The sequence below is a fragment of the Callorhinchus milii genome, unplaced genomic scaffold, assembly GCF_018977255.1.
Source record: "Callorhinchus milii isolate IMCB2004 unplaced genomic scaffold, IMCB_Cmil_1.0 Scaffold4, whole genome shotgun sequence".
Taxonomy (NCBI): domain Eukaryota; kingdom Metazoa; phylum Chordata; class Chondrichthyes; order Chimaeriformes; family Callorhinchidae; genus Callorhinchus; species Callorhinchus milii.
Window position 1 is genome coordinate 50,987,137 of NW_024704745.1, and position 25,297 is coordinate 51,012,433.

At 39.4% G+C, this 25,297-nt stretch overlaps 1 long non-coding RNA gene across 1 annotated transcript; it reads right to left on the reverse strand.

Annotated features, from left to right (window-relative positions):
* Positions 1–254: 254 nt before the first annotated feature.
* LOC121848887 lies at positions 255–9,788 on the reverse strand. The gene is made up of 4 exons (XR_006085017.1): positions 9,759–9,788; positions 8,077–8,125; positions 4,945–5,039; positions 255–1,334 (listed from the first exon to the last, which is right to left on the reverse strand). It is a non-coding gene; the product is annotated as an uncharacterized LOC121848887 (long non-coding RNA).
* Positions 9,789–25,297: the final 15,509 nt, after the last annotated feature.

Genomic DNA, 25,297 nt, shown 5'->3' on the forward strand with positions numbered 1-25,297 from the left:
CTCGCCTCTGTTTATCTAGCAGTAAGTAAGAACCTGTTTGTTAGTCGACTGGGTGATCGCTTTTCCAGGGGTATTAATCCCTTCAAAGAAATCAAAAAATATAATAATTTGGTCACTCAATCCATGAATGTATGTGGGACACTGTTGTGCGCAATTAGCTGCCACGTTCCGCCCACAAAATATACAGTCAATTCACTTTACATTATATTCTGTGAAGCGCTTTGAGACATCTCGAAGATGTGATAAGGCGCTATATCAAATGCAAGGATTATTATTATTGGCTAGAAAAAATATTCATCTTGGGTTTAACATAAAGAACAGGGCAAGATACTGGAGTGTGACTTTGGCTATGGAATGTTACCTTCAAAGAGATCCAGTGCCATCAACAAAAACAATTAGAATCTGACTCTTAACACAATCGAATGTTAAAAAAAGATTAGCAAAGAAATTCATATTTTTAAACATTTTACAGGCATTTACATTGTCCACAAAATAAAGCGTAATTTACATAGAAAAACAATTTCAGGATAAATAATGTAAGTTTCATATTTATGTATAAAATTATAACACCACCATGGGAGTTCCATTATATTGGAACATTCAAAGCTTATGTTCGTATAAAGTATACCCATTTATATTAATATGATCAAACTAGTTGTTGAAATACAGTAAACTGATAATTCGTCACTCCAAGGGGAAAGGGATCAGTGACAACTTATCCGAAGTGGCAAGTATAAATACCTAAATAAATGTGGCTGGGATATTGACAGCATGATAAATTAAGTGGTAATTTCAAATTAAGCTAGGGTCGAGTTATCGGGAGTTTACTGAATTATCACCATGACTGCTATGGAAACATTGAAAAATAAAAACAATCTGTTTAGCAGTGTGTGTTACATAATAGGTCTTCATAGTCTCCGGTTCTAATAACACTGATCTCCAGAAAGCCTCAACTTCACTGATAAATGAAAAGCAACTACATTGAAGGACAACTGATGATGACTGATCATAATGGTATACATAAAGTGCAATGTGTGCTTCTGAGCTGCTTGGACTAAGATTGTTTCCTTCTGTCCCCCTTTGTTTTATACTAACACACAAGTTGCTGAATTTGACTTTTTTTCATGATTGCTCGGTCCTATTTTTTCAGTTTCAGCCCCTGGAGTGGTCCCTGAGATATTGTTTCCTGAGTTCTGATTTACGCCGTTTCCTTCAGTGCTGGTTGGATTTTCCCTTTCCTGTTTGTTTTCCTTGATGTTATCATTTGTTTTTGTTTCTTCTTTATTCTCTACTTTTTTCTTAATATCTTTGGTGAATTTTTTAAGCAGTGACATCTGAAATTATAGAACAGAACACCATTTACATTGGGGCAATGAAAAATGTGAGATTTAAACAATCATTTTAAAATATCAATTTTCTGACTATAAGTTCAATCAAAGCAAGTATATGAACTTGATATACCTATTCATATATTATTTTATAGATTCATTTAAATTTAACAATCAATATTGCTTTTGACAGTAAACTTCACTGCTGAAGATAAGTTCAAAACTCACAAATGATAAACAGGAAGAACTTGATATGGAGGAAATGTACTCATGTATTTCACAATTATCCATTGTTTACATGACTGTTTTTAAAGGCAACTTACTGAATACTGTATCAATTCTCTGGCTACATCCATTTCTTTAAAATGTTTTCATTATAGTCACAAGAAATATACGGAAGACTTTTTTAACTGATAGAAAAGTTGTTAGATTTTCACATTTTAATTAGTAAATCTTGGAAGAACCAAAATTTATATCTCGCCACAGATCAACTTTAATATACTCAGTCACAGTCTCAACTGCCTTGACGTGATTAGTTCTGGCTTGAATACACTCATTCCTTGGCTCAATAGTCAATCCCATCCTGACTATACTCATTCACTGCCTCAGCACAAATCAATCCCTGTCTAAATAGACTCACTCACTGTCTCAACACGAACATTCTCAGATTCACCATAATATGTTCAATCCCACACTAGAAGCAACACACTTCTAGGTTTGCCCTTTACAACAACAACAACAAAATTACATTTATAAAGCGCCTTTCACGTTGGGAGGATGTCCCAAGGCGCTGGACAGTCATAGGTCAGGACCCGAGCATGGAGGAGGGGTGGGGTAGAGGTGAGGGAAGGCAGAGAGGTGGGAGGGTGACTGAAGGCACGATCAAAGAGGAGGGTCTTGAGACCGGCCTTGAAGGAGGCAAGGGAAGAAGCGAGGCAAAGGGACTGTGGGATGGAGTTCCAGAGTGTGGGGGCAGAGAGGCTGAAAGCTCAGCCACCGATGGTAGGGCGGGTCGGGAGGGAGACATGGAGCAGACCGGAGCCTGCTGAACGGAGGGAGCAGGCAAGTTGATAGGGGGTCAGAGAGGTAAGAGGGGGCAAGGCCATGGATGGCCTTGAAAGTGAGGACGAGGATCTTGAATTTGATCCTCTGGGGGAAGGGGAGCCAGTGGAGTCGAGTGTGGGTGGGAGTGATGGAGTCACGGAGCCTGGTGCGTGAAAGTACATGAGCTGCAGAATTTTGGATGATCTGCAGCTTGTGAAGGGAAGAGTTGGGAAGGCCGATGAGGAGGGAATTCCCATAATCAAGCCTTGATGAGATGAATGTGTCGGTGAGGGTTTCGGCAGCCTGAGGGCTGAGGCAGTGGCGGAGTCTGGCAATGTTGCGGAGGTGCTGGTAGGCAGTGCCGGTTATGGCGCGGATGTGGGGGAGAAAGGACAGTTCAGGGTCAAACAAAACATCAAGGTTCTTGACTGGCTTAGTGAGGTTGAGTGTGTAACCGTGGAAGCTGATGCTGCCAGCGCCCGAGGTGTAGAGGCGCTGGCGCGAGCCAATCAGGAGAGTCTCGGTCTTGCTGACGCTCAGCTGGAGAAGGTAGTCCCTCGTCCAAGACTTCATGTCGGACAGGCAGTCGGTCAGGACCCCAGTAGTCCAGGAGTTGAGGGTGGAGGCAGAGAGGTAGAGTTGGGTGTCATCCGCATACATGTGGAAATTTACCCCATGTCTGCAGATGATGTCACCAAGGAGGAGCATGTAGAGGGTGAAGACGAGGGGACCGAGGACAAAGCCCTGAGGAACACCGCACGAGACCGTGCGAGGGCTGGAGGAGAAGCCGTTTGCAGAGACGAAGTGGAGGCGGTGTGAAAGGTAGGACCCGAGCCAGTCGAGGACAGAGCCTTGGAGATTGAGGTGGGAGGAGAAGCGGTGGAGGAGGATTGAGTGGTCCACAGCATCAAAGGCAGCGGAGAGGTCGAAGAGGATAAGGAGGCAGAGGGAGCTCTGGTCGCACATCGTCAGGATGTCATTTATGACCTTGACCAGAGCAGTTTCCGTGCTGTGGGCAGCACGGAAACCCGATTGGAGGGGCTCATGGAGGGAGTGGGAGGAGAGGAAAGAACGAAGCTGGGAGGCAACGGCTCTCTCAAGGACCTTGGACCGAATAGGGTGGTTGGAGATGGGCCGGTAGCTGGATAGCTGTGTTGGGTCAAGGGAAGGTTTCTTATGTTTATAGTGTAAAAACTGAAATCTATCTCCAGCTTTGAGATACATTGTAAAAATACTTAAAAGGAAGCACTAAACTACAGTTTGAATGTGCCAGGACTGGCCTTGGTGTATTATGAGTTAGTTAAAATTAACTTAGCATCCCATAGCTTCAAAGGGAGAAAACAGATCAAGTTCTCCACTCCTAAATGCTATCCAGCTACATCTCTTGGAAATTCAAATGTGTGGCCATTGCATCAAGACTGGGCTGGATTCAGCTTTGATGGCTGACACATACTTGGAAAGGGTATTGCAGGCCTGATGGCAACCATAACATTATATAGTAATAAGAGTTAATGTCATCAGTAACGTGGTAAGGAGAGAAAATGGAGAAAAAACGCTTAAAACACATTTTAAGTGGAACAGTACTTTGAAGTTTAAAGGTGATGGAAGGGAGAACAGTGCCTGACATTACCTCATAGTTAGTATTAAAGCTCATGCCATGCGTGAGTTTCTTATTTATAATTTGTGAGCCGTGAAGTTACTCAAGCATGAGATACTGTAGATATTTCACACATATCCATTACATATCCACTATTTGTAAATCAAGTATTGGTGTCACTAGTTCAGACTTGCTGAAATTATGTTTCAAAATATTTAGACGAGTACATTTTTGTATAGTAAGATAAGAGGGAGAGTTTTCATATTGTTACTAGGGTTATTCACTTAACATCTTTAAGGTGTTTAAGTACTGATAGATCTCTCACAGCAGACCTTTAACTTAACTTTAACAGTATTAACCCTTGATTACATCATCCTGGATAGTAGTACCTTGTTGAAAGCAGTTTTTTCTTGGAAACTGCAGTTCATTCTGAGCATCAGCTTAATATTCTTTAGCATATTGCATGTTTTTTTTGCCAATTTTCCATGTCCTTTTATTGCAAAAAACAGTCCCAGCCAGCTTTCCCTTTTCTACCTGAGTAAAACATTGCTTCCCTTTCAATTTAAAATGATCTCCCACTCCACTACCGACTCATCACATGGGCCCTACTCACCAATTGGGCTCCATTCCCCAATTCACCATGTGCTTTGCTCCCTGACTTACTGTATGGCTCTGCTCCCTAGATCAACATATGTACATGCTGCACTCTGACTCACCAAGTGGATTATTGTGGATTCTGCTGCACTCCCCTCCTCACCATATAAACTTTACTTACCTGCAATTGACTTACCATAACAACTATCATTCATATGAGCTCTGTTCTGCTCCACCATCCATTTAATTAGAGATGAGAAACTTCTATTACTTTAAGGTCATTTTTATAATTTTAGGTTGAGGGTGTGTTGTGAAGTTGGAGGATGAGTAAGATAAGAAAATTACAAGCAAACAAGAAAGAGATGCTACAAATCGTCTTACATTTTTTGTTCTGCTGAGGAAACTATTTGATTTTGTTAATTCGCTCTTAACTTTGGTTTCTCTTGAATTGTCTGTGTCTTCATTCTTCTGAAGATCTTCAAAAAGAAAAGCAGAAGGGATATGGCTATTTTTTACTAATTCAGTTGTCAATTTAAAAAGTCAACATTAGGTGATTAACTATAATAATAATATACTAATAATCCTTGCATTGGTTATAATTAAGATTTAAAAAAACTTTTATTTGGCCAGCAAGAGGAACAAGGTATAACTCACCAAGTCTCATGGGATGGGAGTAGGAAGTTACAAAGGGATTTAGACAGATTAAGTGAGTGGGCAAAGTTGTGGCAGATGGAGTTCAATGTGGGGAAGTGTGAAGTCATCCACTATGGATCAAAAAAAGATAAAGCAGAATATTTTCTTAATAGGGAGAAATTAAGAACTGTGGAGGAGCAAAGAGATTTGGGTGTCCACACCCACAAATCACTAAAAACTAGTTCTCGGGTGCAAAAAGTAATCAAAAAGGCGAATGGAATATTGGCCTTTATCTCAAAAGGCCTGGAATACAAAGGAGAAGAAATGATGCTTCAGCTGTATAGAGTTAGTCAAACCCCATCTGGAGTACTGCATTCAGTTTGGGGCACTGCACCTCAGGGAAGATATATTGGCCCTGGAGGGATGCAGTGCAGGTTCACCAGAATGTTACCAGGCCTAAAAGGGTTAAGTTATGAGGAAAGGCTGAATAAACTTGGATTGTATTCCCTTGAGTTTAGGAGGTTGAGGGGTGATTTGATTGAGGTATTTAAGATGATAAAGGGATTTGATAGGGTAGATACAGAGAAGCTATTTCCTCTGGTGGGGGAAATTCAAAACAAGAGGGCATAGTCTTAAAATTAGAACCAGGACATTTAAGAGTGAAATCAGGAAGCATTTTTTCACTCAAAGTATGGTAGAAATCTGGAATTCTCTTCCCCAAAAGGCCGTGGATGCTGGATCCATCCACACCTTCAATAGTGAGATTGACAGATTTTTGATAGGTCAGGGTATTAAGGGATATGGGCAGAAAGCGCGAAATTGGAATTGAAAGGATTAGTTGAGGTACAGATCAGCCATGATCTAATTAAATGGTGGAACAGGCTCGAAAGGCTGAAAGGCCTCCTCCTGTTCCTATGTTCTTATGTAACGGTAATATAAAAACATATTCCTGAGAAAAAAGTATGCTTTAGTTTTTAAATTTAGTGAACTAGGTAAATATAATTTTTAATGGATAGTTTGCAAATTCCAGTCTTAAATAACATGGAATTTAAAACTGGAAAAATATTTTGTTGTCTTTAGTACAACTGTATTGTAATTTTTTTCTTTACCAAATTCAGTTCACATTTTTGTTTTGCAAACAAGTTCATGAACGGAAAGAAAATGGAAGAGCCTCTGCCAAAACTTTCAAAGGTGATGTTTGAATGTTTGTACACTGTAAAGTCTGCACAAAATGATAGCTTTAGATTTAACTTTTCATATATAAATATAAGTTCATCTGTGCATTAGCAATGTTCTTGGAAGCAGTTTGGTTGTACCCAACACAAAGCTAATTAAAATTCCTTTATCTATTGATTTACAAATTAGACAGGAGTTAACAGGATGTAATTTGTGGTATTTCTTACTGGGATTATTTAATCCAGTCAAAACGCATGACAACCTACAGTAACTCCAATCTGTAAATAGATTATGCCAGAGCAGAATTTCTAGAGGTCCACATGATGATCTATCAAATGAGCCCTCATTTATGTGACTGATTGCTTATCAAGGAATCCCATTAAATAATATTGCAAATTTGATCCCAATAACTGCTTATTTAATCCCAATAACTGTTCATATCAAGTGAAAAAGACTGCAACTGATATTAAATAAACATAAATGAATGAAAATCAGTCTGAGCAACCCAGCCCTCGTTAAGAACATAAATTGATTGAAAGCATCACTAAATTGAGCGGTAGCCTCTCATATTCAGTATAACTGACTGACATATTAATTAAAATACCACAGAAAGAATTGATGGTGCCCAAAATTATAAAGCCGGTCAATTGAAAAAATAAATATTAATATAGAATTAACCATCTGCCAAGACAGGGCGCTGGCACAATTAGTAAATCATTTATGATATAACATTTATAAAATATCATATATCATATTTATCATATTCTTAGATCATAAAACATATAATATTATCACCACACCAACTTTTTCTCCATTTCGCTACACTGAATTCAGCACTGGATTCCAAAAAAATTGTATTTAATTTCTAAAAAGATTGCTATTTCAGATTCTTACTTTTATTTGTGATTGGAAGACAGCTCTTATCCAGAGAAAACATATTAAAGCATTAAAAATGGTGAAGCACTGCCTGGCATAGAAGATTGTGGGGCACAACTGCAGACACCCGACATGAAAAACACTGTACCAGTCATTTTGGGTCTAAATATGATATAAATTGTTTTGCTTCATTGAAATTTACAATATATTCTGCATAAGTCTGGATAATTTGTATTTTTTAATTTCCAGCTAGAGATAAATTGATAATACTGCACAGGGAAACTACTTTGAAAAGGCAAACTAGTTTCCATTCAGTTTAGAATCTGTGTTTCACTGTAAACTAATCAGATACTCCAGTTTTCCAGCAGATCCAGCTTCTCCAACTAATAGCAAACAAATGGAAACAAGTCAGTAATTTATAACACATTTTGGCATGAAAGAATGATAGCTAAGATTTAAAAAGGAAATAGTGTACCAAATTTATTTTAAAACAGTAACAGATGCTATCATTGTACTGTATTAAAATACCACAAGAGAGGTTCAGATGAAGACTCTCCAGACAATTAAACCCACTTAAAAAAACTACCCACCCGTTTCCCATTACAGAATCAAGCTGTTTTCCATTATAGCAGGATTGATTATCTCAGTGTGTAAAGAAATGCTTATTGGTACCTATTCTAAAATTGCCATTTACCAGCCTGAGGCTTATTCCTCTTGCCCTGCTGCCTCATCTTAACTGAAAGTAAGGTAAAATAAAACATTAAAATATAGGTAACCACTTGAGAACTAATTTACAATAAATCATGGTGCAGCATGTTAGCTTCATACCTTGTCCTTCTTTCTCAAGCTCTGTGTCTTCTTTCTTAACTGCTGTTTCCTTATGAAAAATAAAAACAAATCAAGTGTAAACAATAATTGATTTCCATTCAATTCGGATCTTACAAATCATTTCTAAATGAAATAATAAAGTTACACATTATAGGAGATAATTTACATTGCATTGACTAATGAATTTTTTTAAAAATGTTGTTTGAATTGTTGAATTGTTATCCCCCAGTGCCTTCGCCTTGCTTCCTCCCTTTCCTCCTTCAAGGCCGGTCTCAAAACCTTTCTCTTTGACCGAGCCTTCAGCTCCCCTCTCGACTCTCTTCCCCCTTCTCGCTCCCTCCCATCCCTCCCCTCACCCTGACCATTTCCCCCCTCCTCGCTCCCTCCCTCCCCTCACCCTAACCATTTCCCCCCTCCTCGCTCCCTCCCTTCCCTCCCCTCACCCTGACCATTTCCCCCCTGCTCGGGTCATGACCCAACTGTGCAGCGCCTTGGGACGTCCTCCTGACGTGAAAGGCGCTTTATAAATGGAATCTTGTTGTTGTTGTTGTTATGTATGACTCCCCGATGTATAAATTGGTAAATGTAGAGTGTGTTTCAGACCAGGAAAGTCCCAGGTTTGACTGTTAGCATGTACTCTTTAACTGAATTCAGGCAGAGGAGTAGTGGGGGTCTACAATTTGCCTCAATGTCTTTGGGATTGTGGGGTGGAGAAGGAAATCAAGCAGTTTCTAATTGTTATTCAAGGATCCGGGGTTACTTATCCAAAGTACTGTTGAACTCTACATTAGCATGATTGAAAAGGTTTGACACTGGAAACTGACATTTGCATTGTATATCCAACCACACCAATCTCTGAGGCATTATTCACATCGAGACCAGGAAGTTGGAAACCACAAAGGAGTAAAGTTGGCAGCACCCTATACACAGCTGTTGTGCAAGGAGAAGTTAACACTTCACCACTAAAAACAATAGAAGCATATTTTAAATTCTCTTTGATGAGTCCATTTTTAATCGCTGTATTTTTTTATATCAGTCTGTATATAAATTTATGAAAAGCTGCAGTGGATCATTCGTGAAATGCAAAAGTGTCAGCATCAAGGTCCACAGAAATACTGGAGTCATGTTGTAAGTTAATGCCCCCAGAATGGCAAATCTGGCACGTATTCCCAATTTAGAAAATTGAAGGGTATTTTGCTTATGTGTTTTTGTGTACTACAGTGGCTCTGATTTTACATCGCTACACTATATGTAGAAATAATAATCCTTGCATTTGACACAGCAATGTATCACGTCGGAAGGATGTCTCAAAGTGCTTCACAGGATTTACTGTGCAAAATGGAGTGACTTCATTTGTAAGAAAACCCAGCAGCCCAATTGCACACAGCGATGTCCTACAAACAACCATGAAACAAGTAACCAATTTTATTTGAGGGATTGTTGGCCAGGACTCCAGGAGAAACTCCCTTCTCTTTTCGAATAGTGCCACAGGATGTTTAACGTTCACCTGAACAGACAGACGAGACCTCAGTTTAACATCTCATCTGAAGGACTGCATTTCTGACAATGCAATGCACCCCAAGCACTGCATTGGAGTGACAGCTTAGAACATGTGAGTTAAGTCCCAACAATAGTGATTTAAATTAAATTATTTAAATATTTTGATTTAAAAAAAATTAAACCTGTTGCTTTGTGCCACTCTCTCTTTCCTTAATGGTTTGGAGTTCTTGTTTTAATTTTTCTTCTTCTTCATTCTCATCGTCCTCTTCACTCTCATCTTCCTCTTCACTCTCATCCTCCTCTTCAATCTCACCTTTCTCTTCGTTCTCATCTTCCTCTCGAATCTCACCCTCATCTTTAATCTTATTTTCCTCTTCACTCTTTTCACTTTCATCCTCCTCTTTATTCTCATCCTCGTTCATATTCCCTTTCAGATTTTTTCTCTGCAACAATGAGAAACATTTGTCAGATTTTTTCCAATAGGAAAACTGGGATCTATTTTGTATGATTTCTTATTGGGATTCCTCAATATGGAAACTGGATACCACAATTGGGAACTCCTTCCAGTACCCGAACTAGCTACGGGAACTCAGCTCCGACATAATCTACTTCCTTCTTGGAATTCCCATGGATTGACAGGTATTCTCACAAGATTTCGTTAAGAATAAGGCAAAATTAGACCCTATTTTAAGAAAAAATAATGAAAGCACACATTGGAGTGAAATAACTTTGACCATGAAATAGCTATTGTAATAAACCAAAAAGAGATATAAGAAATGTCATGCTATTTTGACTGTTATTACTATTTGACTGTTATTAAATCATTACTGCTATTTGTCTAAAAATAAAGCACTCGAAAGTTTTAAGATGAACCTAGTGCCTTAAACAAAATCAATCTCAGAAAGAACATGAGAAGTTCACAAAGTACACAGACCACTGAAGGATTCCTACAGTAAGATGAAAGACATAGTGAGGAGAGTGGAGCAGGTTGTTGTTTTAAAAAGGCTCTGAAGAGTTAAGACCAGTTAAAATAGTTTGAATTATTATCGTTAATATTTCAAAATATCTGAGGTTTAATAGTAGGAAGAAACTGGAAGCTAAAATTAAGCCCATCAAGCAAGTTAAAAGGAGCTGTAATTATGTCAATTGCACATGTATAGATAATTTCACACCTTTTTTCAAATAAACTCACAACCCTTCATTGATTTATGCATATTTTTCATTGTTGTTTCAGTCACTGGGCATGGAAGTTACTGAACAATATTTTCATTAGCAACAGTAAACATGAACATTACACTTTTCTGATTTTTTCACTCAGAAGCAATCACAAATCAGGATCGATACATGTGTTTCATTAAAACATTTTAAGGGATATAATTACATCCAAATGCTGCTGCCCAAAAGTCTAATGTAAAATCTTACTTTAGACAATATTTGACACTTTTCTATTATTATCTTTATGTCTCCCAGTGAAGATGTTATTTTTAACTGAACTCATTTAAAACAATTTAAGCTTACCTCTAATTCCATTTTTCTAATTGTGCAATTGGGAGTATATTCTGCAATACCCCATTTGAATATTTTTATATCTGAATATTTGAAATTCAAGCAGTAAATTGTGAATAAATAAAATCAAGGAGTGGGGATGTCTAAGCTATGTGAGATGAGGAATCAGTCATATTCTAGTTGCAAACTAACTGTTAACATTTCTGCACCTCTAAGACTTCAAAAAAGCACCAAATGTCAGGCAAGTCTTTGATTCCAAAATAAGCAGTTTTCAATTTTAAATGTATAGTTTATGGTAAGGCGTACAACTTTCAGTCAGGAAAGCAAACGTATCAAATGTCATGGACCTAAAAGATCTCTTCACTCTGTTTCTTATACATTTAGCTACCAACAACAACAACTTCCATTTGCATTTATATAGCGCCCCTCACATAGGGTAGCATAAATATTCTGTCACAAGCAACTAATTCTGCATGCAATTTCAACCTTACAATGGTTTCTCAGTGGTAAGTTTGGCTTCTTTCCATCAAATTCCAATGGTTGATGATGACCTGTTTCTTTAATGATTTATGTAGATAGATTGCCAAAATTTAACAGATTATCAATTTGCTCTAATTTTTCTATGAAGGTAACATAATCCTTTGTTCAAAATACCAATTTGTATATCTGTTGACATTAATTTTAACCAGTAATGATCACGACCAAGCTAATTTTGTAAACATTCACTACTTAGTTGTTTTAAGATTTCTGAACTGGTCTGTGATTATATTTGGCGGATACATAAAACTCATATTTATTTACTGTGAAACAGACATGTAATTTTAAAAATATATAATCTCACTATACCTGGTCAACCTGCAATAAAAATGTTTCATCAATATCTATGCACAATCACAATATCTTTGATATGTAGCACCCACTCAGAGTGATCCACTTCTTTTTACTAACTTCATATTCACAACGATTTGCATTTATATTGCATCCTTCAGGTAGTTTAGAGTCTCAGAGTGCTTAAGGAGGGCCCTTGCAAACAATTTTACTCTTTAGTGCATACAATTACCCTTTAAAGTAAAATCAGCATATATTGTGTATGAAAAAACATATTATTGAAAACACCAGTGCTGTATCATTAAAAAGCTTAGGAACATTTCTTTCTAAATGTTCAATTTTGCATTCATTCAAGAACGTTCATCCAGCTCCCTTTGAGACCCAGTGTCATTTTCATGCATTGTTAGGTCAGCCATGAGAGTTTGAAAGAGCGTTAAACCAAAGAAGTGGGTTATTATAGTGTCGATATTGTTTCCAACAGCATGCAGAAACCATCACCAAGCTTAACAGTATCCAAACCTGAGGGAAGAGATCGTGGTGGAGGTGGGCAATGTTGTGGAGGTTGGGGAAGGCAGAATGGATTATGGCACTGATGTGGAGTTAAAAGACAGTTGAGGGTCAAACAAGATACCAAGGTTCCCTACTGGCTCGGTGAGGCGGACAGTGCATCAATGAATAATGATGCTATTAGCGCCTGAGGTGAGGAGGCGTTGACGGGAGCCGAGCAGGAAGTCTTATCGACATTCAACTGGAGAAAATTGGCTCTCATCCAGGACTTGATGTCTCCGTCAGGAGAACAATGGTCATGGAATTGAGGATGGAAGCAGAAAGATAGAGTGGGTATCATCCACATACATGTGGAAGTTAATCCCATGCCTATGGATTATTTCCCCAAGCGGACACATGTAAATATTAAAAAGAAGAGGACCAAAGACAGAACCCTGGGGAACACCACACCTAATGGTGCGAGGGCTGGAGGAGAAAGTGTTGGTAAATACAAAGTAGAGACGAAGAGAAAGGTAAGAACGAAACCAAGCAAGTACAGAACATGAAAGTGAAGCTGAGTGGAGAGGCTGTGGAGAAGAATAGAGTGGTCGACAGCGAGATCTAGAAAGACAAGTAGACAGAGAGCCCTGGTCACAAATGGACAGATTGTCATTTGTAACTTCAACGAAGGCTGTCTCTGTGCTACGGGCAGAACAGAAACCAGATTGGAGAGGTTGATGCAGAGAGTGTCAGGAGAGGAAAGAGCGAAGCTGGGAAGCAAAGACTTGTTCCAGGAACCCTGGAAAGAAAGGGAAGGTTGGAAGTGGGACCGTAGATTAAGAATAGAGATGTTATTTTGAGGGATGGGGTAATGACGACTGTTATTAATGGTGAGGGAACAGTACCAGTAGACAGCGAGGGGTTCACGTTGTCTGTTAATAGTGGGGTAGGAATGGGGTCCAGGGAGCCAGTGGTGGGCTTCATTTGGAAGATGATGGAGGTGAGAGACGACAGGGAAACTGGGTCAAAAGTGTGGATGGAGGGTTGACCGGAGAGGGAATGGGAGGTGGGGAAGGGGTGGCAGTAGAAAGGGCAGAGACAGCAGAGCGGATCCCCTCAATTTTGGACCCAAAGTCCAACATCTCCTCACATTTGAAGTTGGAGAAGAGGATGGAAAAGACATGGGAATGTGGACGGAGAAGCTGGATGTTAAGATTGTGCTAATCACAGTTCCACTGTCATTAGTTCACTAAATTTCACAAACAGTAGGCATTTTACAGCAGCTCAGATAAAAGGGTTTTCATATATTATTTTCCTTGCAAGAACAACGCCTAATTGCCATTACTTATAAAATCACCTGCATTGAGTTTTAACTCTAACCTCAGAAACCTTGTTATATTGGTATCAACGTTTCCATTTCCTGCCTCTGCCATCCTTGTTACCCTCTATTAATCAAATTGTCAGTTTTAATACTGTATAAAGGACTGTATTCACATGGAATTGTGCTCAGACAGCCTATACTACATCCATATAGAGACTCCTATTTCAAACATGGAAAAGTGATTTAAGAAGCATAAAGAGATAGGACTGTGCATTCTTCTTGACCTGTCCTGGATTTAACTCAAATTCTAGAAGTGAAAGACAGTGTGCTAATCTACTGCACTAATCGACTGTACTGCTATGTTGCATGGATTTATGAGAACATTCAGGAATTTTATTAAATATTTTAAAATACAATTCCTATTGATTTTATAGTTCCCAACATCATAAACATATGGGTAACAAAACAACAACAAGATTTCATTTATAGAGCGCCTTTCATGTCGGGAGGACGTCCCAAGGCGCTGGACAGTTATATTTCACATTGGGTCAGGACCCGAGCAGGGGGTCAGGACCCGAGCAGGGGGGAAATGGTCAGGGTGAGGGAAGGGAGGGAGCGAGGAGGGGGTAGAGAGTCAAGAGGGGAGCTGAAGGCACAGTCAAAGAGAAAGGTCTTGAAAGCAGCCTTGAAGGAGGAAAGGGAGGAGGCGGCGAAGGCACTGGGGGATGGAATTCCAGAGCCTAGGGGCTGAGAAGCTGAAGGCCCGGCCACCAATGGTAGGGCGGTTGGGGTGGGGGATGTGGAGCAGACCGGAGCCACAGGAACGGAGGGTACGGGCAGGTAAGTAGGGGGATAGTAGGTCGGAGAGGTAGGAGGAAGCAAGGCCATGAATGGCCTTGTAGGTGAGGATGAGGATCTTGAATTCGATCCTCTGGGGGATGGGATGCCAGTGGAGGCGAGCGAGGGTGGGGGTGATGTGGTCACGAAGCCTGGTGCGGGACAGTACACGAGCTGCAGAGTTCTGAAACATAGCCACTACTCTTTATAGTATATCCTGTGAAGCACTTTGGGATATCCTCCCAACATGAAATGTCTATGCCAAATGTAAGATTATTATAAGTCTATTATTACAATAATGTAATAATATATTACAATATATTATTAGAATATATTATAAATATTATTATTATGAATGAACCATTAATTTAACCAATACCTTACTAAAATTTAGATTAACTTTGATTTACTTGAAAGTTATATTTCACATTGCCCCAGTTACATAGTCTTTATAAGTGACCCTAAATACTTCATCTTAAGAAGTAAGCCAGGAATATCATTAAGTGCAGAACAAAATGGTCTATTCACATTGAATTCCTAATGGATTAGCCTGCTGGCAGCTCTAACTCCTGGAAATATAGCTAGTCTGTTTTGTCCATCGTTATTTATGATAGTTTTTTTTCCCTCTGTTATTCAAGCATCTGAAAAATTGGAATGAACTAGTAATTTTCTGTAAAATTCATTATGGTAGTATACAATCAATTACTGGTATTCTTGTCTTGAATCAGATATTCACAAGAACTGTAAAGGGCAAAAAACACATGACCAATTTAACACTTTCTTCTTAACATTTGCAATTTCAAAAGCTTTTATCTTATTCTTGTAACTAATAGTAATGATCCTTGCATTTGATATAGCGCCTTATCACTTCTTCAAGACATCTCACAGCGCTTGACTGTAAAGTGAATTGACTGTATCTTTTGTGGATGAATAATAATAATAATAATCCTTGCATTTGATCAGGTGCTTTTCACATCCTCTAGACATCTCAAAACACTTCACAGAATATGCTGTAAAGTGAATTGACTGTATATTTGTGGGCGAAACGCGGCAGCCAATTGCGCACAGCAGTGTCCCACAAACGGCCGTGGATTGAAAATGACCAATTTATTGTTGTTTTGTTTTGGAGAGATCATTATATCCAACTAACTATTGCATTCCTGGTGAAAAAGCATTTATCTGTAACATCAGAACTATATGGACATCAGAAATTTATGGACTCATATCTGGAAAAATATCTGGCCTTAATAAAAATTAAACTCCTGGATCTCTTGGAACACTTTGATGCAACGCATTGACGCACACTCAGAGAAACCTCTATGGAAATACCATCAGAGTTTCCAAAAATTAATAGCGCTCTCAAAATGCTGACTGTGGCATAAGTTCTTATTGAAAATAAAATGTTTTGAATATCTTTGGAGTAAAAGCAATAGGATTGAAATCTGAGGCACATTATTACACTTGATTGCTTACTGTGTGCACCAAACTACTTCTTGCCAATTTGCTGGTTCAAAAATGGAATGTTTATTCATGAAAAATAAGATTTAAACAGAGACCAGGAAAACTGGAGCTTTGACCACATGATGGAAAATGTAAACTCAAAGTTGTTGATACACTGAACAAATCACTTGCATGTTGTTGAAAGAATGTGTGGAAAATCTCATATCCATTGCATCAATTGGCTGCCTCGTTTCGCCCACAAAATGAACCATCAATTCACTTTACAGTATCTCCTGTGAAGCTCTTTGAGACATCTCGAAGACGTGATAAGGCTCTATATCAAATGCAAGGATTATTATCATTATCATCTACACTGTTGTTAACACAAATAGGTAACTGTTTCTAGTTATGATTGATTTGTTTTGCTTTCCAGAACTTAACAAGGAAAACAACAACAAAATTACATTTATAGAGCGCCTTTCACGTTGGGAGGACGTCCCAAAGCGCTGAACAGTCAGGTGTCGGGGCCCGAACATGGGGGAGAGATGGTGTAGGGTTGAGGGAAGGCAGAGAGGTGGGAGGGCCACCAAAGGCACGGTCGAAGAGAAGGGTCTTGAGACCAGCCTTGAAGGAAGCAAGGAAGGAAGCAAGGCGAAGGGACTGTGGGATGGAGTTCCAGAGTGTGAGGGCAGAGAGGCTGACAGCCTGGCCACCAAAGGTAGAGCGGGTTGGGCAGGAGACATGGAGCAGGCCGGAGCCCGCTGAATGGAGGGAGCGGGAAGGTTGGTAGGGAGCCAGCAGGTGAGAGAGGTAGGAGGGGGTGAGGTGAGGACGAGGATCTTGAACTCGATCCTCTGGGGGATGGGGAGCCAGTGGAGTCGGGCGAGGGTGGGAGTGATGGGGTCATGGAGCTTGGTGCATGAGAATACAATTCAACACTGTGACATATACAAGTGTGAGTCACTAGCAAGAATCCTTCTAGTAATCTACCCTAGTCAGGATGATTGTATTTGCTCACCTATAAAATCAAGCTTACCAATGTGTACATGGAACAGCAGAGCTCCAACAACAGTACCCTGAAGCACCCTGCTTAATATCTCCCCTAATTATGACCTACCTCCTCTAACAATCTACCCTCTGCTTCCTTCCCTTCAGCCAATTTTAATCCAAGTCTTGTCTTTGATACTCAGTGTCATGAGTTTGAGAAAGAGTCTTTCATGTGGTATGTTGTCAAATGCCTTTTGGAATTCTAGGATTCCCAATCAATATGGGATGTCATCTCCTCAAAAAAGCCTCTGAAGTCGGTTGGAGAATATCTACCCCTTCTGAATCCATGCTGGCTGTTATTGATTAGATTATTGTTGTTAGATAGAATTCCATTTATACCTATTTTATCTTAATAGTAAGTCAAATCTAACTTTTAAAAATAATGATCAAGTGAAAGATAATGAAAAACAAATAACTGCAAAATAATGTGTGTTTGATTGTATTTGAAATGATTAATAGTGTTTTGTTCATGGTTCAAAAATTCTGAACTATTAGCTTCTTACCCTAAAGCCAAAATATATTGATTGAAGTTTATGTTTGAAATGGAAAAAAAATAGAAAGACAATTTTAATGAAGTTTGGTTTGGGGAGAAAGTCAAGAAATAAAGGAAATAAGCTCCAGTAATAAGAATTAACATTTAAGAGAGGAGTTTATTCCAGGTTTTCAACACAAACAAATAGCTGCCTCTAAGTTTTCTTCCAAACTGTATGATGGGACAGTTCAAGCTTTGTTCCTTGTGCTACAGGAATGGTCATTGCCGGAGTGGGCAGCTATTCGCTGTTTAGGTTATAGTTTGGATCCTCCACAGAAAGGAAATACTTCAATTTAGTTTAGGAATCTCCTGAGAACACACTGGAAAAGGGCTGGCTCTCGGAACCAGAAACTGAGATGTTTAAAGGCATGCAGAATTCAGTCTAATGATAGAGCCTGAAATAACTTGCTTAAGAGAGGTTTCTCTCTGGAATTTGATTTACTTTATTGAAAATGTATACTCTGCGGAGGTATCTGATGGATACACTACCATTTTGGTGAAGTTTTCAAAATATTCTTTCTGTGAAAATGATCCATTTAACTCAAATTCTGTAAACAAATCTGTTCGCAATTTTGGCATGGAGTGCAGTACAGTATATACCATGCATGAAGTGGTAAAAATGCAAGCTGTTGTAGTAATTACCCACATTGTTTCTTTAACCACAATGGGGGCAGGTCCAATTTGTGTGGATAACTATAATAATAATAATAATAATCCTTGCATTTGATATAGCGCTTTTCACGTCAGGAGGACGTCCCAAAGCGCTTCACAGAACACACTGTAAAGTGAATTGACTGTATATTTGTGGGCGAACGCGGCAGCCAATTGCGCACAGCAATGTCCCACAAACAGTCGTAGATTGAAAATAACCAATTTATTATTGTTTTTGGAGGGATTATTATTAGGTGTGTGGAGTAAGGAAACTTGCCCAAGGTTTCGCCCTCTGCCTGGAATTGAACTCAGGTCTCTCACTTGCAAAGCGAGTGCTCTAACCACTGAGCTACAGGACTCCACAACTAGCTCCTTACTGTATAAGCACAGTATTATTGACCTACTTTATAAATAAGAAAACTCATTCCAGCTTAAATATTTAAAAATTTATATTAAATTTAGTCATTAATAACTAAAACCAGATACCAATGTGGAGGGGTTGGATGCAATTTAAAACAAAACATGATTTTGTAAAAGTTTGTTCAAAATCAAGAGCCTTGTGGAATACATGGCTGGAGAAATGGTGCAGAAAGGAGGGCTTCAGATTCCTGGATCATTGGGACCAGTTCTGGGGTAGATGGGACCTGTACAAGGTGGATGAGTTACACTTGAACAGGGTTGGGACTAATGTCCTCACAGGGAGGTTGTGACTAGTCCTCACTAGTGCTGTGGGGAAGGGTTTAAACTAATTTTGAGGGGGAAAGGGAATCAGGATGTAGCATTAGAAGGACAAACAAGTTACATAGAGGATTGGGAGAGATGAATAGTAATGTAATCCAGAAAAAGGAAAGATTAGACAGGGGAAAAATGCAGAACACATTAAGTCAGTCTTGGAATGCATGTGTGTAAATGCACAGAGTGTGACAAACAAAATAAGAGCTGTAGGCTCAAATTGGCACATGGAGTTATGATGTAGTGGCAATAATGGAGACCTGGCTCAAACAAGGGCAGGAATGTGAGCTGAATATTCCTGGCTACAATGTATTCAGTAGAGTTAGGGAAGGAAAAAAAGGAGGTGGGGGTGGCAACATTGATTAAAGATGTGGCCCTGGAAAGGGACGATGTGCTAGAAGGTCCAAAAACAGAATCTATTTGGTTAGAGTTAAGAAGCACAAAAGGAACTGTTACTCTGTTAGGTGTATACTATAGAATACCAAATAGCGGGCATTTCAGAAAGATGCAAAACCAACAGGCATAATAATGGCAGCTTCAATTATCCCAACGTAGACTGGCAAAATAACAGTACGTTTCCAGCCCAATGAGGAAGGAAGCAGTGCTGGACAATCTAGTTCTGGAGAATCAAGTGGAGCAAGTGGAGCAGGTTTCAGTAGAAGAGCATCTGGACAACAGTGATCACAACATCATTAAGTTAAGAGTACTTATGGAAAGGTACAAGGAGCAATCAAAGGTGAAGATATTCAACTGGAAGAGGGGTAATTTCAGTGAGTTAAAAAGGGACCTAGCCAAGGTGGACTGGAAAGAAAGATTGGCAGGTAAAACAGCTAACAAGCAATGGGAAGCCTTCAAGGAAATAGTTCAGGGACAGAACAAATACATTCCCACAAAGGGGAAAAATAGGGCATCCAAACCTCCCTGGATGGATGAGGAAATTGGGATTAAAATAAAACAGAAAAAGGAGCTTATGATGAATGTCAGGTCCAAAATACCAAAAATAATCAAATAGAATACAGAAAGTAGAGGAGAACTGAAAAAGGAAATAAGAGGGGCAAAGAGATTGTATGAGAAAAGATTAGCAGGCAACATGAAAGGGAACCCTAAAGTATTTTACAAGCATATAAAGAATAAAAGGTTAGTCAAAGGTAGGATGGGTCCAATTATGGCCCAAAGAGGAAATCTTCTTGTGGAAGCACAGGGCATGGCTGATGTACTGAATGAGTACTTTGCATCTATCTTCACAAAAGAAGAGGATGCAGCCAATGCCGCAGTATGGGAGGAGAGGGTAAAGATAAGAATAAACCGAGAGGAGGTACCAAAAAGGTTGTCTGTGCTCAAGGTAGATAAGTCACCTGGTCTGGACGGGATGCATTCTCGGTTTCTGAGGGAAAGGTGGAAATAACGGACACTCTGACCATAATCTTTCAATCCTCCTTGGACACCAGGGTGGTGCCAGAGAACTGGAGGATTGCAAATGTTACTCCCCTGTACAAAAAGGGGCAGAAGGGTAAACTCAGGAACTACAGGCCAGTCAGCCTAACGTTAGTAATGGGAAAACTTCTAGAGACTGTAATCCGGGACAAAATACATTTTCACTTAGAAAAAAATGGTTTAATAAAGTACAGCCAACATGGGTTTGTTAAAGGCAAATCATGTCGAACAAACCTGATAGTTTTTTGATGAAGTAACGGAGAGGGTGGATGGAGATAGTGCAGTTGATGTTGTTTATATGGATTTTCAAAAGGCATTTGATAAAGTGCCACATAAGAGATTCGTAAGCAAAATAGAAGCCCACGGTATTAAAGGGACAGTGGCAGCATGAATACAGAACTGGCTGGGAGACAGAAAGCGGAGAGTGGTGGTGAATGGTTATTTTTCTAACTGGAGGGAAGTGTTCAGTGGTGTCCGCCAGGGATCAGTATTGGGATCACTACTGTTTTCGATCTATATAAATGACCTGGACTTGGTGTATAGGGAGTACAATTTCTAAGTTTCCAGAGTCCTGTAGCTCAGTGGTTAGAGCACTCGCCTTGCAAGCGAGACACCTGGGTTCAATTCCAGGCAGGGCAAAACCATGGGCAAGTTTTCTTACTCCACATGCCTAATAATAATCCCTCCAAAACAAAAAACAATAATAAAATTGGTCATTTTCAATCCACGACTGTTTGTGGGACACTGCTGTGCGCAATCGGCTGCCGCTTTTCGCCCACGAATATATGGTCAATTAACTTTACAGCATATTCTGTGAAGTGCTTTGAGATGTCGAGAAGACGTGAAAAGCGCTATATCAAATCCAAGGATTATTATTATTATTAAAAGTCAGGACGTAATGACGAACCTTTTATAAAACACTAGCCTTAGCTAGAATATTGTGTTCAGTTCTGGGCACCACACTTTAGGAAGGATGTCAAGGCATTGGAGAGGGTGCAAAGGAGATTTACCAGGATGGTACCAGGAATGAGGGGCTTCGGTTATCAAGAGGGGCTAGAGAAGCTAGGATTATTCTCCTTAGAGCAGAGAAGGTTAAGAGGAGACTTCATAGAAGTTTTCAAAATTATGAGGGGATTCGTTAGGATGAACAAGGAGAAACTATTTCCACCGGTGGGTGGGTCGGTAACCCGAAGATGCCAATCTAAGATAGTTGTTAAAAGAAACAGAGGGGAGATGAGGACAAACTTTTTTACACAGCGAGTTGTTCGGATCTGGAATGCATTGCTTGAAAGGGTAGTGGAAGCTGATTCGATAACAACTTTTAAGAGAGAACTAGGTAATTATTTGGGGAGGACAAGGTTGCAGGGCTATGGGGAGAGAGCGGGGGAGTGGGATTGAATTGGATAGCTCTTTTCAAAAAGCCAGCACAGACACGATGGACAAAATGGCCTCCTTCTGTGCTGTAAAATTCGATGATTTTTTTTGCATCAGCCTTTACCAAGGAGGAGACGGGTAACCTATCTGATCTGGAAAGAGAACTCACAGATGTCGCAGACAAAAGTTACGACGCTATTCATATCACTATCAGCATGGTTGTCAAACAGCTGTGTAAGCTTAAGGTAAATAAATCTCAGGGGCCAGATAAATTGCATCCGAGGATCCTTAAAGAACTGAGGGAGGAAGTCGCAGAAACGCTGGCACAAATCTTTCAAAAATCATTGAATACTGGAGAGGTGCCGGGGGACTGGAGAAAGGCAGATGTTACTCCTATTTTTAAGAAAGGTAACAAAAGTGACCCAGGAAATTACAGACCAGTAAATTTGATGTCCATTGTGGGTAAAATTATGGACTCTTATTAAGGATAAAATCATGGTGCATCTGGACAGAAATAAAATCATAAATGATCAGCAATATGGGTGCATGAAGGGAAGGGCTTGCCAATCTAATTTACTGGTTTTCTTTGATGGTGTGACAAGGGAGCTTGTTAAGGGTAAGGCTGTGGATGTTGCATATCTGGATTTCAGTAAGGTCTTTGATACAGTTATTCTCGAGAGGCTGGTACTGAAAGTNAAAAAAACAGGAATCAGTGGAGGTATATTACATTGGATACGTAATTGGTTGACCGGAAGAACCCAGAGAGTGGTGGTACTGGGAATGTCATCAGACTGGGAAAATGTTACCAGTGGAGTTCTACAAAGGGTCTGTTTGGGACTTCTTTTGTTTAATATTTTTATAAATGATCTGGAACTAGAAGTCGCAAGCACAGTGGCTAAGTTTGCAGCTGACACCAAGCTAATGAACGTGGTAGATTGTGAAGCTGAACAAGACAGGTTATAGGAACATTTGAACATACTTGGGAATTAGGTGGATCAGTGGCAGATGAATTCAATGTGGAAAAAATGTTAAGTACTTCACATGGCGAAGTACTTGTCCCTCGCACCCTCCAACCCACCATTGGAAGTCGTGCTTTCAACCACTAGACCCCAAAACTCTGGAACACTCTCCCTCAATCCCTCCGCCTTGCCCCCTCTCTCCCCTCTTTCAAGTCCCTCCTGAAAACTTTCCTCTTCGACCGTGCTTACGGCCACCTCCCCCCGGCTTGGACTCAGGCTCCGCCACTGTTAAGTGCTCTGAGACGCTCCCCTGCGTGGAGGGTGCTAATTAAGTGCAAGTTGTGATTGTTGGTATATAGTACATAGGTAGTTTATGACATATGTGCATGCGACTGCCAGGAAGGTGGAAGGCGAATAGATGGACCTTGGTTTTATTTTGTCTAGCATTTCTTATGTTCTTATGATTCTTCACCTGAAAAATTTAAAACCTTGGCTCAACATGACACTGCGTCCCAGTGCCAGAAATAAGTGGAGTGGTGGGGGGAGCCTTAAGATTCAGGTGAGTTGCTCCAGATCCACCTACTGGCCACTTTAAGAATATTAAATTCTTAAATTTAACATTCTTAGGGGGCTTCTGGCATTTGTTGCATTACTGTATTAACTGCAACCTGCTAACTGAGTAATGATGTAGCACAGGAATACCTAGAGATGAAGAAATTAAAAATAAAGTATGAAATGGAATAAAGTATGGAAGAAAAAAAAGAACAGTTAAGGACAATGCAGAATATATTTTCTCAAATGTGTCTGATCAATGGCATCTTTAATGAAATACAGAGTTCAGAAAGATAGCAAAAATGATGAATATAGAATTCCTTTTTCATTGTAATACATTATGTATAATAGATATAATTTTCGCAGTGCAGTTTTTAAAAAGATCAAATGTAACAAACTACAAATTTATACAAACATACAGCAAAATGAATGAATAAAAATATAAAACCTGATAATACCATATGAAAAGCCATTTCACTCAAACAACTTTCGTGGCAACTCTTCAAAGTACAATCATCACTGATGGTACAAATTTGCTATTGCTATAACGTACAAAAGTAGTATCTGAAAGTGTTTCTTTGGCCACTTAATTGGTAAAGCATGTTTGTACTCTTTGCAAACACTAATAAAAATCAAGTCAAAAACTGCTGTCACTTTTGACTATAGCGACAGTGGTTCAAGTGCTCTGAGACACTACCCTGTGTGAGGGAAGCTATATGAATGCAAGCTGTTGTTTTAGACTTGATTTTTTTTAATAAAGATCCCAAACTAATGTTTTTCTCCCTCATCTAAATTAGACTTAGATTACATACATATTTCTGTTTTTCTTTTCCTCTTCTATGTCTTTTTTCCCCCAATCCAAAGAGAAATCTCAACAAGCAAAAACACATGAATCATTTTGATACATGGAAAGAATTTTGAATTAACTGCATTTGAAATGACAATGACCACCATACATCACATTTTCCGTTTTTACCTCTGAACTTGCCCTTCTGTTACATAAACCCAGATTAACCTTTCAAAATAACTCTACATAAATATTGCAATCAGTACCCTTGAAAATGAGCAACCATTAACTTTGAGCATTAACCCTTGGAATATTGAATTCCTTTGCAAATTTTCAAACAATTATATTAAACTCCAAGGCATAAATTTGTATAAAATGTAAGAAATTACAGCAAAGGAAAATACGGCTTCACGTGTACCATCTCCAAAATACACAAACGTTAATGATAACTTCAAAAACATGGAAACATTCTTTAATATCATCAGATTATGGATCTCTTCATCAGGCACAATGATTAAGCACCAAGTTTTGTGAATATCTATGGCTAGACCAGGATAGCATTAGTAATTATTAAAGTGTTCATGGCTGGGGGGTTTTGGTCTGCCATGTCTGACACATGCAGAAACCCATTAACATACTTAAGAGTATTCATATATGTACGGCACTTCTGCGTGGAAATTTGCCTGCACCTGGAATGGAAATACATACTCTCTCCTTGGAGGAGCATCCTGCTTACTTAATTAGTGAGAATCGTGAGGTCTCCATTATTGTGCGTTGGGGTACTGCTGGAACTTAAACGGCTAATACCACATGGTTTCCCACTGAGAAAACTGTCATTGAAACATAGAAACAGGAGTAGGCTATTCAGCCCCTAGAGTCTGTTTCGCCATTTTATAAGATCATGGCTGATCTGTACCACAAGTCCAGTTACCCGCCCTTGCCCCAGATCCCTTAATACCCTGATCTAACAAATATCTATCTACGCCCGTCTTGAAAATGTGAATAGATCCAGCATCCACAGCCTTTTGGGGGAAAGAGTTACAGATTTCCACTACCTTTTGGATGAAAAACTGCCTCCTAATTTCATTCCTAAATGACCTAGCTCTAATTTGAAGATTATACCCCCTCGTTCTGGATTTCACTACCAGAGAAAATAGTTTATCTGTAAAAGCTTCAATAAGATCACCCCTCAATCTTCTGCTTTCCTGCTTGTCCAGCTAGGATCATCCTACCCA